Here is a 15,364-nt window from a genome sequence, read left to right as displayed (position 1 = left end):
CGTAGTTCACTGATGCATTCAACAAATGTTTACTTGGTACTCACCACACGCCAAACGCTTGCCGATCTCTTAGAATGCAAGGGGGAGCAAAACACCACTGCTCCTGCTCTCTGGAGGGTATTAATAAAACAAGCACTAAAAAAATTACCACCTGTGATAAGCATTGTGAAAGGAAAGTACAGGGAGACATGAGACATTAAAAAAGAAGAGGTGACTAGGACAGGGGTCTGCTTTCCCTAACAAAGTAATATCTGAACTGAAAATGAAGGAGGAAAAGAAGTTAACTAAAAGAAAGAAGGGATGATGGCTGGCCCAGGAAGCAGACATGCAAAGACATGGGAGACAAGACGGCTTAAGTCAGCTGAAGCCAGATCATCCAGGTAGGGAGTGCTATGACTAGTCTAGTCTTTCCCCTAGAAGTCACAATAAATCATTAAAGAGGTTTGTTTTTTTTTTAAAGAACTGAGAATTCCTGTTCATCCATTTGTTCAAGTCTCTCCATTTCTATCCATTCTATTGAATTTTATTCCTTGACCTTCCCTATATGCCCACATCCTTTACTTCAGATGTCCGTATCTTTATCTTATTCAGCAAACAGCCTTCTTCCAAACATCTCCCATGAATCCTAAGACTTCTGTCTTCAATTTCCTCCCTTTGCAGAGCTGACTCCAGTACTGCTGAGTAGCTGTGGGCCTTCAGGCCAATTCTTAGGTAAATTTACCTAGCATTACTGACATTTTGAACTGTACCACAGAACCACTACAGGGAAATTCAAAAATTGAAATTAGATGGCAAAATATGCTGAGATCGTCATAATTTTCTTACCATTGCTCTTTTGGAAAACTTTAATGAAACAGTCTTTTGTACCATAGTAATGTCTCTCAAAAATAAATGTGTTTGATGTAAAGGTGAAGTAAAACACACCACTGTGATGACAGCTGTTCTTTTTCAAAGGGAAACGATCAAATCAGAACAAATTTTTCAGCAGACAGTATTTGTCTTAAAGACAGCAGTCCTACTTATATCCAAATAAACTTTAACCTAAAATTAACTGTCAAAGGGACTCTTAAAAGGAGACAAAAATTTTGACCTTCAAAAAGCAACATCAGGGGCTTCCCTGGTGGCGCAGTGGTTGAGAGTCCGCCTGTCAATGCAGGGGACACGGGTTCGAGCCCTGGTCTAGGAGGATCCCACATGCCGCGGAGCGGCTGGGCCCGTGAGCCATAATTGCTGAGCCTGCGCGTCTGGAGCCTGTGCCCGCGACAAGAGAGGCCGCGATAGTGAGAGGCCCGCGCACCGCGATGAAGAGTGGTCCCCGCTTGCCACAACTAGAGAAGGCCCTCGCACAGAAACGAAGACCCAACACAGCCATAAATAAATAAATTTAAAAAAAAAAAAAAAAAAAGCAACATCAAACATTACTCAATTTCATAGACTGTGTTCCCTTTAATGAAAATTCATGTGTACTCTAGACTGCGTCCTTAAGCCTACTCTGGATTAGGAGCAGGCTATTAAAGATCCCCCACTACAACTAACTTCCATGATGGCACATACGGTGAGGGTTTTATTTCAGCATTGATTCCCAGGCCCTAGTGCCATGTTTGGCACTAGTAGGTACTCAATAAATAGCTCTATCTGCCTCACAAGATAAATGCTTTTTAGATGATTGGTCTCCCAATAAGAACATATGTGAACATAAACAGAATAAATATGGTATTTTTCAGGAAAATACTAAGACACTCAGAATAGATTAAATTCTCACATGTTTAACTACTCTATACTTTTCAAACCATGAACTGTGATACAACCTTTCCCTTTCTAGAATCACAGCTTCTAACACTGCCTTCTCCCACTGCCCCATTTTTTAGCTCATTTTTAATGGTGCTATAAATTATTTCCACCTGTCACTAATGGAAGGTTTGAACTACAATAATAATTCTATCTTCTGTTCTTCCACAGCTCCTTCAGGACCTTACTAGGAAGTATTCTCAACTGTCCCATTAAGCCAGTCATTCAACTCCTTATGACCTTTACTATACTGCCACCAAAGCTGAATTCTCTCCTTTCTATCTCCAAAACCTGGGTCACATTGCTATTTGAATCCAGAAATATTCACTTTGTTCTGTTGAAAATTAAATAATTAAGAACTCAAGATGTTCCTAACTTGGCTCTCCCTCTGTCTTGTTTTTCCCTCTCTTATTCCTCATGCCTGTACACCTAGAATGAGCCTTTCAAAAGGCTGTCATCTCCCTAACCCATGGATCTGCCAGCATCGCCCTGATGAAAAACCTTCAACTGCCCCAAATTCAAATTCCTTTTAAGACCCATAACTCTCATTTCTCACTGCAATTGTTCCTATCCCTCCCCCAACATAACACACACACACACACACACACACACACACACACACACACTCTTATACTCCAGGCACACCCACCACAGGTGCCCATATGACTTCTTCCAGCCGACTGTCACTTCCCCTGGTTCTACTGTGAAAAGCCCATCCATTCTTCGAGACCAAGCTCCCATCCCTCCTCCTCCACAAGGCATGCTCAAATCCCCAGATCTGTCTGACTTCCCCGTGTTCTTCTAGTTAGTTCTCTGTATGGCAATACCTCTAATTGTTAGCAGCCATGGTCTTACCTGTGCTAATTTTGCCTGTATACACACAACTATCTCAACACTAACAGCACAGGTCACCAAACCTTATTCACTTCTGTAGTCAAAGTTTCTACCACCGTAATTCACATATCTTATACAGAGGACAGGCAAATGTTTCCTCAGTTGAAGAGGAACAAGAATCCCCTTTTACAATTTATCCAAGCATTTACAATTATAAGCATTTACAATTTATTTATAAGCATTTACAATTTATCAAAACAGTTTCTCATTCAACAGAATAAATAAATACAGGAAAATCACAGAACAATTTTAACTAAACAACAAAGAACGAATACTTTGTTATTTAAAGTACAAGACTTACAGTACAATGTAAGATGCTCAAATTCACTCATAAAGAAATGGAAATTCAAACAACTAGACTTCACTATTCACCTATTAAATTGACAAAGATTTAAAACTTCGGTAACACCAGTGTTGGTGAGATTTGGAAAACTATACACTCTCAGACACTGCTGATGAAGTATGAATTGGTGCTACTTCTTGGAAAACAATTTGGCAATACGTATTCAAATGTACACGTACCTGGTGAACCAGCAATTTCCCTTATTAATATATACTCTCTGGCTAACGCTCACAGGAAAGTTACATGTACAAGGATGTACACTGCAGCATTGTTTAAAAATAGCAAAAATAGGGAAAAAATATTTAAATGCTCTTTAATGGAGACTGACTCAATTGTGCTGCATCCATAACATGGAACACTTCCCATCCGTTAAAAAAACAGGGAAACTCCACCACCTGATGTGGGAATATTTCTAAGATAATCAAGAAGCTTAAGTTGCAAAACTTGTGTGTTTAGCATGATCCCATTTGCTTTTGATTTTAAGTACACAGAGTGGATACACACACACACACACACACACAATGTCACACTAAAAAAAAATCAGGATTGCACTAAATATACAGCTTTGTAACAGACGTGTATATACTAAATGTTTACATATACAGTTGTACATTTGTATGTATAGAAAATTTCTAGTAGGAAAAACTAAATAGCTATTACTTATGGAGCACAGGGGGGTGGGGGGTGACACCATTCTACCGGGCTGGATCTTTTTTTTTTTTAATCGTGAAAATACATAACTTGTTGATTGTTAAGAACTAAAATTCTCTAGATCAAAATGATACCTTTTATGTCTGATATAAGACTGCTCAAATAGGAGCCCTAAACAGATGAAAAAACACTAAGAAAAAGAGAACACTCCTACTCCAATGACTCCATATTCCATCAAGCCCAGTGGTCCTCAGCAAAATTATCCACAGTCCCATTACGGACACTCTTAGCAACAGAAGGCCAGCAAGTGCCAGTCTAATGCTACCAACCTCCAGCCACCAGAGAAGCCTCCCTGAACCCTTCCAGGACTGCACCACAAGCAGACATTTCTCAAACATGCCCTTCATTTTCCTTGGGCAAGGGCACATGTGCCCTACCCTTCCCTCCCCGTCCCAAAAAGCTCTCTTATTAGTGCAGGTGCTACTCTCCAATGTTTACAATGACAGCCAGCTAAATGATAAAAATAAAGTGTTAACCTGATAACAGATAAAGGATATTCCTCTGGGAATATTTCCACTTTAAATTAGGGAATCCAGCTCTTACCTTAATCTAAAGGAATGAATTCAACAGTGAGAACTGCAAGCAAACCAGAAGAAAAGGAAAGTAATAATTTGAGGACATGACCTCCCTTTGTTCCTTCTAAACATGCCAGGTCAAAACCTACCTGTCATCTACCCTAACGCTGAAGATACACTACACTACCCACTACAGCACCGACACTAACTATACCTGATTGAAAACCTCAACTTCCCACCTTTAAATACTTATTTGACCAACTCAGGCTATTCTTCTAAGAGGCTAAGACGACAGGTAAGTGAGCCAACCATTCACTACCAATGAGCTCACACATAAATAGCAACATATTTGAAAACAACAGATCTTCCTATAAAATCAAAAATGCAGTTGTACTCTATTCTCTGTCCCCTCTTCTGTAGAAAGAACAAAGAACCAAGAGTCAGGAAAACATGTGCTAGTCCCCCAGACCTCCTTATTCTGAGGCACTGGTTAGTCATTTATTTTCTCTGCACCCCTTTCCTTCTCTAAAATGAGAGACGAACTATGTCAATGTTTCTCAAAATGTTTCTACTGCATCAGGATTACCCAGAGTCCAAATTAAGAAAGGGGATTCTAGAGTGTCACCCATACCTACAGAAAGAGAAGTATCGGAGTTTGGGAATCCCACAACTTTGACAAGTTATCCTGAAAACTGTTTGAGACCCATTAGTTCCTCAGGTCTCTACTTGACCTAATTATACGCTAGTTCAAAGAATCCTAGACCTTCCTCTTTCGTCAAACCCATGAAATAAAGAGGAAGATACTGGACGGTAAATGTTTAAATATCACTGCTATCATCCTCCTTGCAACTTCAGTGATTCAAACATTTATTGAAAACCTAACAAGATATTGCGATACTGAATCACAATATCCTAGTATTGCTTGCTGAGGATGTGAGCACAAATACACACAAAACGGTCAAGGGGACTGCTAAAACTAAATCCAAGAGCTTATATTTCAAATACTGTTTACTGCAATAGTCACAGCAATCAAGAATCATGTTTCTATCAGAAAATACCGTCAGTAAAATAATGTGACCCAAAATTCCTTCACTACTAGTAGTTACAATTTTTCTAATCTGACTACATATGTATATATTCTATATACATATATATACTGATGGTCTATTTCAATTTGTATACCATAGTTCAAAAGAGTAATGAGCAAATATGGAATATAAACTTATTAATTAGTGCAATAAGTTGTCTTTTCAAAGTTCATTTCTGTAAGTTTCTCCCAAAACATTTGAAAGTGTGACAGGCAATGTTTCATAATCGCCCGCCCCCCATTCTCTTCTTTCAGTAGAAACAGATTTTCAGCCAAACAGCCACCTACTGAAGACCACATATCCCAGCCTCCTTTGCAGCTACATGCGGCCACCTAAGTTCTGACCAATGGGTGTGAACAAAAGTCCCATATGCAACTTCCAGGTCTGTCTTTAAAGAGGGGATGTTCTCTCCCCACATCCTGTTCCTGGACTGTGCATGTGGAGAGGAGCTGTCCTCAACTGTATAGGAAATGGTGCCCCCTTAAGCACAGGAAAACAAGTCAGAAGGAACCAAGCTCCCCTATATCTTGGAGCCACCACATCAGCCTTAGACTACTTACATGAGAGAGAAGTAAACTCCTTGTTTAAGCCACTGTATTTAGTCCAAACATAGGTCCAATCTTGTGCTCTAACTAATGCATATAGAAAGATTAAGTTACTAATAAATATTACAAAACAGCTACTTACCAACTCAGGAAGGCTGAAACTCTAATTATAAATTCTTGGGTAATCTCACTACTGAAATTATTGCTACTGTACCAACTTACATTTATATAGCATTTTACACTTTTTGCGGAACACCTCATTACAGTATCTCATTTCCCATTCTCAAAATCCCGGGCAAGGCAGCGGGTGCTCTGCACATTTGGACACAGGACACTAAAGCTCGGAAGCTACTTTGCCCAAGGTTGCACAACTAAGGAGTGGTGCTCAGGCAGGATTTGGCACACAGGTTCCTCATTCCATCGTCCCATGTACATGTACATTTAGCTACACCTGTTATGTGCCAGGCACTGGAGTTACAGAATTATTCCTGTCCAGATGGACCTTACAGGTTAGTGGAGAGAGGGAGAGACAGACAGTAAATGAATAAGTGTACTTATGCGTACATATGAATAACTGTATAGCAACTTTTAGTAATGGCTGTCAAAAAAAGCAGAGTCTGTAAGAATGCATGGCCAAGGAATCTTACTTAGACTGGGGTTTGGGGGAAGGCCTCTGAAGAAGTAGCATTTATGCTGAGACCATAAGGATGAGTATCAATGAAGAAGAGGAAAAGAGGGAGAAAGCTATTAAAAAATGTATGTGTGCTATCTCAGTCTTCACAAGAACCCCATGGTAAGTACCATCAACCCCATTTTACAGATGAAGAAACTGATACTTAGCAAAATCACTGTGCCTTAAGTCCACACTGCCAGTGAGTGGCAGGACCTGAGATTCCAGACCTGCCTGACTCAGGAGGCTCTGCCTGGCACCATCTCACAGGCCAATACTCTCTCCACAGTTATGCTTCTTCAACTGCTATCTCTAACTTGCTATCAAGCAGATTGTGGATAGATGTCACAATTTGAGCATCTTCTTACCCAAATGCATGTGCTAATAAAATGCCAACCTTAACCACAAATATCCATAAAACTTAAAACAATAATAAACTCTTTCCAGTCGAAATTTTATATACTTAGAGAAATAATGGGATTATTTAATGAACAGGTATGTTATTTAAAATAGAGGTGATGCTGAAACCAGTTTCATTCCATGTTAAACCAGTTCACTAAGCCCCTCTCCACAAAATCAATTTGAACAAGCAATTCAATTATGGTGAGATAAAACTGAAAATAATTCATCAAGAGTAAAGATACATTTTAAACTATTATGCACTATATATCAGATATGGGCACATGTCCATCAAACAAACAAAACTTTAACAGTATTACAAACTTTTAAAAGTCACCTTCTAGAAGAGAGGATACATAGCTCTGGGAGAAGAATCAATTGCTGAAAAGACAAAATGGTTCTGTATTAGCAAAAAGTATGCCTACAAGGAACCACATTATCTTAGATGTTCAATGTACCACAAGTTATCTCCAATAAAGAATTTTAACTCTTTATACGACTCTGGAAGTAGGATTTCAAAGCAAAACCATAACTTTTTAAAAACATTTAGCTGGTTTATACAATGCAATATTTCCAAGTCATTTTGTTTTCATATATCAAAAAATGAAACTAAGGCTGCCTGTAGCCACTAGGTTAGGAAACAAGACTTGTCTCTAATTGCCTAATATGAGCCTTAAATTAATTACTTTAGTCATGTGAAGTCAACATTTCACTTTCACATAACCAATGGTAAACTCCACAGCTCTAGCTTAACATTATAGCATTGACATAAGACAAGATTTCAAATGATTTCTTTATTTAGAGGCAACTGGGGAGAAATTTTAGGTAATTTAAAATAATTTGATGATTTTTCCAAGTAATTAATCACAAATTTTAACCTCCTCCCCCAAAATTTTTAATCCAAAACTGTGCACGCCTTGGGTTATGAATTACTATAATTTCTCTAGCCATCAAAACATTGCCCATTGTCAAAATAATATATGGTAATAAGTCTTTCAAAAAGCATAACCACTATGTATACATGTAAGGTGCTCACACAAAAGTAACAAAGTCACGCATTTCACTTTACAGGGCAAAGTGTGTTAAGTGTCAAGTTTCAGGTGATCATGTTTAATAGTTTCAAGTAATATCTTTACTTCTAAGCAGAAAATACAAGTATCTGGAGGTAAAACCACCAAAAAAACTCAACAGAAAATAGTGATTCTTAGCTCACAGTTTAAATTACTGATAGTAATACAACAAAATTCTAAGACTACTAAAATTCTGGGAGAGAAAAATCAAGTTCTTTATAAAGACTCTGGAAGTTTTGGGGTTCTGCTGGGTTTAGATAAAGTTTTTCTCGGGGGGGGGGATAAAAAGAGAAACTGCTTGCGGGTGGGGGTGGGCGTGTAGGAAATGTGAAAGTTCTTTGAGACAAGAGAAAAGTGAATGTTAAAGCAAAGAAAATTTGACACACACCTTACCACAAATAAAGTCACAAATGAAGCCCCCTCTTCTATTAAGCTTATTTTTAGATCACGTAGAAGGCAATTAATTCCCTTCTCACTCATAATAAAGTTACTTCTGTTCAAGTTTTCTCCCCATGACTAGATAGTTGCCAAGCATAAACATGCATGTGAAAATATCCCTGGGCATTCTAAACTTCTAAGCTTTTTTTTGTTTTGTTTCCAAGTAGTACCCAAGATTCAATACAAATTAGCATCTTCTTTCTTTGTATAGTTTCAAAACAAAACATATGCCAAAGGTCACTCTCACCACGTATTATAACAAGTTATCTTAAATTTGGTTTCACGGGGATTTGTAGCTCTACAAAAACCTATGTAAATTCTTTAAATACCAGTTGTTGCACTTACCACACTCCCCACGGCAACGTCTCTAAGTCATACACACAAAAAAATCTGCATAAATGAAACTAAGGGGCAGACATCAGACAATATTCTAGAGGAGGAAAAAATTCTAAGCCAGGTTTTTTTTTTAACATCTACATTCCCAAACAAGACGCTGCATTACAATGGAACATCTTCATTTGTTTTGAATGTTAGTGCCCTTAAAAGAGGCTGGATTAACTCAATTTTTGAATCCCCAGGACACAGTAACTATGTATGCTTGTTAAGTTTCCATTAAATCCCACCAAAAAGTCTTTAAAAGAAATGTAAGAAACGATCTTAAACCTAAATTCCATATTCCAAACAAAAACAAAGATCTCACTAGATCACTTAGTCCATCTCCCACCCCTACCAATAAGGACCATCCACTCACTTAATTCTATTCAAATCCATAATCTTTTTTAGATTTCAAAGGAGTCTTCACCTTACAGACACAGGAGTGACCCTTCCTTCCAGGATAAATAACTTCTGAGCTTACGCTTCTTATGAACTTTTTGTACTCAGTTTTACATTACAACTTGCTGTAGACATTGACAGGACTCAACTTTTTGGCAAGGTTTGAAGTCTAAATGAATTTGGACAGCCACCATAAACATCACTGTTATTCCAAGGCAAATCCTCCAAAAGCACTGGGGTACTTTAAGTGTAAGTCATATGTATACTAAAAATCTTAATATAACTGAGTGAACTTTTTTCATAACTGCAGTCTCTTTGAAACTATCTTCTTCCGTTTAAAATCTTAGCACCTGAAATTTTAATTCTCTTTCCACATTTACACTCTAGCTGAAAAAAATATTCTCATAACTAATCAAGATATGAGAAGTTTACAAAACAAAAGCTAAAGGTAATTCCACTGAATTATGAAAACGCCCCCAAAATCAAAATATTAAATATATCCACTCTTAAATACTTTGTATATGTAAAGTGTAAGGGATCACAAAGAAAATCTTAAGTATTCAAAGATAAAAAGTAACTAAAAATAACTTTGCACAAAACTTTCTTATGACTCATCAATACTTACATGACTATAATTAAATTTAAGTGTGAACAAAACGCACTGAAGAATAATTCCTTCCATTCAAAAATTGTCTATGTAGTTTGCTTGGGAGCAGGGGAGAAGCTGACAAGTTAGTTTCATTCAGAGGCCCTCACCTCAACCTTTCCCTTCCTCTTCCGCAAACTACAAAGTTAATTCCATGCAAAACACTATACGCGGACAGAAGCTCTAGGTTAGAACCCTGAGGCATTACACACAGATCGCTCCAAAATCTGCCAGCATTTATAATAATGAGTTATACCCTAGTGATTAAGAGCCCAGTCTGGCTACAGACTCCTGGTCCCAGCTGTATGACCTTGGATGAGTCACCGCTCAATTTCCTCATCTGTGAAATGGATAACAGTTCCTACCGGGAGAATAAGCGACTTAATTAATACACGTAAGGCCCTGAAGAAAAGTGCCTGGCACTATTCATCCTAATCTTTAAATCAGTGTGAAAACAATGTTACAAGGTGTATATCCTGACAACTTGGGCGGAATTCGAGAACCAAATGGTGCTGGCATTCAAGTACTGCACCTAGATTACAAGATTCACATCATCCAAGGGTTGGACGACAGGCACAGAGAAGTGATCAGAGTCACTCACTCACTAATTCTGCCATTTTTAACTATTTCGGACCAGGGAGGGGCCTTTCGCTAAGTGTGAAGCTATTCAGCAGCTCCGGTGGCTCTAAGCGAGAGTGGGTCTCTGCCTATTAAAAGACTTGTGAAGTTTCGTTGCAATACCCAGGTATCAATTATAATTTACGCATCCTCAGCCACCAATTCCTCCAGCTGCTAAACAGGTCATCAATCCACCTCGAGTGGCCGGGCTCACTTGCGCTCACTGCACAACTTCGGAGCATGCCGAGTGCCCTGGCTCCAGCACACACCCCAAAGGGCCGCGCGGGGACCGGGCTCGCGACCTTCCCCGGCGCCTAGCCCGGCAGCCAGCCCCATTTTCTTAACCCGCGCATTGTCCTTGCGGAGAACCCCGGCCGTTCCCACACTGGTGGGGACCAAGAGGAGGGACGAGGGAGGAGCTGGGGGAAGAGGATGAGGAGGAAGAGGAGGAGGAGGAGGAAGACAACCTCCTCCCCTTCGCTCGGGCGACCAGTGAAGGTCTGGCGCTTTCTCCGGCCCCCAAACCCCGGCTCCCGGGAGGCCGCGGCCCCATCTCCCACCCTCCGCAACTTTCCCTCCGCTCGCACCCGCCTCTCCTCCGGGACCGGGCCTGTCGGGCTCCCTCCCCCGGCGGCCGGCCCCGGGCCGCGGCGCCTCCTCCTAAAATGGCAGGTCCCTCCCTCCGCCCGGCCGGCCTCGGCACGGGCCCGGCTGCAGGCCGCGGGGGGAGCCGGGCGCCGGGCCGGGCCGGGCGGGGCCGGGGCCGCGGCCGGGCCAGGCCGGACACTCACCGGGACGATGGCGGGGCGCTCGCGCCGTTCCCTCCGGTGAGTCTCTGCCTCGGGCTCTCGCCGCTGCGCTCTCGCCGCGGCCTCCGCAGCCAGCGCCGCCCCGGCCTCCTCTCTCCGCCCCCGGCGCTCCCGGCTCCGCGGCGGAGCCGCAGCCTCCTCAGTCTCTCTCCGGCTCGCGGTTCCAGCGGCGCCCGGGGCCGGGGAGGCGACAGCCCCCTCCCCGGCAAATACCGCAGTCCCCGGACCCCGACTCCCAGCGGCGGGGCCGCGAGGCCCGGCCCGGCGCGGAGGGCGGCGGCGGCGGCGAGGCCGGGCGCCGAGTCGCGGCCGCTGCCGGTGGCTTCTTCCCGAGGAGGATTTTGTAAATTTCACAAAATGGCGCGCGCTCCAAACCTGCGCAGCGAGAAGCGCCGGGGCCCGAGCGGCGGCGGCGGCGGCGGCTCCTCCGCCAGGAGAGCCCGAACCGCCCGCCCCCGAGTCCCCGCACAGACAGACAGACACTCACACACACTCACACACACACACGCACGCACACTCGTCCTCGCACACGCTCACGCACACACACACTCTCTCACACTCACACCGGTCCCGCCCGCTCGCCGGCGGCGGCAGCGGCACCAACAGCAGCAGCAGGAACAGCAGCAGAAGCGGCGGCGGCGGCGGCGCCCGCACCCCCCGCTCGGGGTGTCCGCTCCCTGAGCCCGTCCCGGGCCGCGATCAGCAGCAGCGACGGCAGCAGTCTCCCCGGATCCCCCCGCCGCTCTTGCCGCCGCCACCCCCGCCTCACTCCAATGGGGCTTTTTATTATTATTCGGGCGGGAAGCGAAAGGGTTTAAAAAAAAACCAACCAACAAAATGGCGACGGACCGACCCGGTCGCTATAGCAACTGTCAATCAAAACGCAAAACCCCGGCTGACGTGCTGACGTCCTCCTCCCGCCCCCCGGCCCCAAGCCGGCGGGCGGGGCCTGTTGCTCGGGCAACGGCAGATTCCGTTCCCTCCTTTCCCTCTCCCCCTTCGTCCCCAACCAACCACCCAACCCCCTCAGGTCACGTGAAGGATAAATTCGGAGTTCGGGCCCGCTACGAGTGTCAGAGGAGGGCGCGTGATTCGCTCGGGGGAGGGGAGAAGAGGGGGATGGCCAGGCCGAGGTAGGGAAGGGGAAGAGGAAGGGGGGCGAGGCGGCGCCCCGGCCTGTGCGCGAGCGCCCGCCTCTTCCCCGGCCGCCCGGCCGCGCCCCGCCCCGCTCCCGCCGCGCCCGCCGCGCCCGCGCCGACTGCGGCCCGCAGAGCGCGCGCGGCCCCCGCGCCACCGCCCTCGGAGCCCAGAGCTTCCGCGTCGTGCGCCCGCAGCCCCGCCCGCCCCGGGGGGAGGGGGGCCGGACTCTGAGGCCGCGCGGGGACCCGGGGAACCCACCCCCCGCGCGCCCGGGCCGGGGGCTCTCACCTTCATCCCCGGGGAGCGCGCCAGCCGCGGACGTCCGCGTGTTTAAGCTGTTCTTCGAAGGGCTCGCGTGCCCCCCTCGCCGGAAAATGCCCACGGAGGCTGCGGCGGGGGGTGGGGAAGAGGCCGCCTCCGCGTTTCAGACATCTCAGGAATTCCGGACGCTTCGCCCGCATTCAGGATGCCCCTGCGGCTGACACCTTGATTAAATCCTGTCGCTCGGTCTTTGAGGCGGCCAATGCAAGCGTACAGAAATTATGGACGGAGCCATCATAACATCTTTAGACTGTGCAGGCTCTCCCAGGCATTCCCACGGATTTCAACCCCCCCTCCCGCCTTTCCGGGCACAGCGTTCCTTCCCCGTCGGAATTCCCCGAAAATTAATCGTCTTAAGCTGTTACTGTATCTTTGTCCAACTCCCTGATTTTCTTTTTCATGTACCGTCTCAGTTTCCAGATTCTAGATCCGCCCACAATTTATTAGTATTCTGGCCGTGGTTTATCTTTGTTTTATCTAGACCTTCTGCCTGACTAAATATTGCGAGGTGTGCTCCCCAGGCATTAAAACCTAGGTATGCTAGTAGCCCTGCTGTGCTGGCTACTGTGTAATTAGTAGACAGCCACTGTCTGAAATTATATTTTGTACCAAGCCTAGTAAAATGGCATTTAATATTATGGTAAAAAGGATATTATAGATACTATTTTACTCTTAGTCACCAGTTTATGGATTTATTTCTAAGCTTGTTTTTGCAATCTTATGATAATGTTCATATCAATTTTTTCTTAAGCTTAAACCGTTCATAAGTACAATGGCTGCAGATACAATCTTACAGGTGTAAAGAATCTAAAAAAAAGAGGGGATGTATGTATATGTCTAACTGATTCACTTTGCTGTACACCTGAAACTAACACATTTTAAATCAAGTATACTCCAATAAAAAATATGTTTTTAATCTTTTAGTACAAATCAAAAGAAAAAAAAGGAAAAACAACCCCGTTATAAATACTGGTCTCTATCCTGTGTGACTGGAGAAAAGACACTTGAGTTTTTCCAACAAATGTTTCCCTCCTACAGTTATTAGAACCTTGATATACTAAGGCAACCATTCAAATTAGCACAGGCCATGAAAGAAACCAGACTAAACTTAAGATAAATTAGGCAAAAAGTAGGCAAATAACTTACTTCAGACTGATTCTCATGGTATCAAAAGCTACCATGCCTATCAAAAGTTCTTTTAGAGTGCCGACTTTTTCAAAATTAGTAATGCAGTTGAAGTCCACATTCAACTTGATTGTTTTGAAGGAAGTGGCGAAGAGTGTCCCTATTGGGGTGAGAGATTGCAATCTTAACTCTGCCCAAACTTACACTTCCACCTATACAACCAACTCCTTCCTCCCTCCTGCTTCTCTTCTCCGTGCTCCCACCGCCAAACCCACCCCCGTTCACCACAGTTTCACTTCTATCAGGACACTTAAGCATCTGCAACCTTTAACACTAAATTAAATTTGAGTCAATTTTTTATTGCTGGTGGGACTTCCCTGGTGGCGCAGTGGTTAAGAATCCGCCTGCCAATGCAGGGGACACGGGTTCAAGCCCTGGTCCAGGAAGATCCCACATGCCATGGAACAACTAAGCCCGTGCACCGCAACTACTAAGCCTGCGCTCTAGAGCCCGCGAGCCACAACTACTGAGCCCGCGTGCCGCAACTACTGAGCCCACATGCTGCAGCTACTGAAGCCCGCACGCCTAGAGCCCGTGCTCCGCAACAAGAGGAGCCACCGCGATGAGAAGCCCGCGCACCACAACCAGAGAAAGCCCTTGTGCAGCAATGAAGACCCAACACAGCCAAAAATAAAAATAAATAAATTTATTTTAAAAAAAGTTTTATTGCTGGTAATGAAGGGAACTTGCATAAGTAATCTTCTAGATAACCTGAAAAGAATATGACAATGTCTCAAGAAACGTGACCTTGTCTTCAGTCAAGTCCATCTAGAAGGTTATCAGGGTGAAGCAGAATCTTGAGCTTATAGTCATGCAGTAATAGAAGGCATTGCTGGTCTTCATATGTAGAAGGCTGCACCCTTTCCCCCCTCCACCCCACCACCACCACCATCCCTCCTCCCAGTATGACAGCCTTAAACAACATTGATCAATAAGCTGTCATGTCCAGGTTGGAATGCTGTAAAATGGTTTTATACAGGCTTCACCTAAAAAGTAACCTGTGAATTATGCTGATCCCAAACACGTGAACACATGTAGGCAGGAAGGACTCTGGTATAGATGCCAGTTTAGTCTTGACCAGGTTCAGCGATTAAATCCTTGCTCTCATCTGAGAATCTTCCCATCAGGTCCACTGACAGATGTATTACAAATATATCTAGTCATAGAAATTAACGTCTACAAGCAAAGACCCCCAAATCACAGATGGTAACAGCCTGCACATACCCAGCACATTCTAGGGTATCTCTAAACCTCAGCAACTTTACATCCCCATTATACCAGTGAGAAATCAAGTCCTGAATAATTAAATAACTTTCCCAAGGTCATACCACCAGTAAGTGGTGAAGCCAAGATTTAAACTCATGTGTAACTGCAAAGCCTATGTTCTTTCCACCACACCAAAATAATCCA

At 44.0% G+C, this 15,364-nt stretch overlaps 1 protein-coding gene across 6 annotated transcripts in view; it reads right to left on the bottom strand.

The window, feature by feature from the left end:
* DYRK1A (dual specificity tyrosine phosphorylation regulated kinase 1A) overlaps positions 1–13,074 on the bottom strand; it is a 150,185-nt gene extending 137,111 nt beyond the window's left edge. For 2 of the 6 annotated variants that reach the window (XM_068547075.1, XM_068547080.1), the window contains exon 1: positions 11,291–11,374. The gene's annotated coding sequence lies outside the window, so the exon portion shown is untranslated. Of the gene's footprint in view, positions 1–7,290; positions 7,335–11,290; positions 11,446–12,736 lie in introns of those variants that run through there. The other 4 variants (XM_068547077.1, XM_068547076.1, XM_068547082.1 and 1 more) reach the window with 4 other exon arrangements.
* Positions 13,075–15,364: the final 2,290 nt, after the last annotated feature.

This window comes from Eschrichtius robustus, chromosome 6 (genome assembly GCF_028021215.1).
Source record: "Eschrichtius robustus isolate mEscRob2 chromosome 6, mEscRob2.pri, whole genome shotgun sequence".
NCBI lineage: Eukaryota > Metazoa > Chordata > Mammalia > Artiodactyla > Eschrichtiidae > Eschrichtius > Eschrichtius robustus.
Note: the sequence above shows the minus strand (reverse complement) of the source record. Positions and strands in the feature narration are given on the sequence as shown.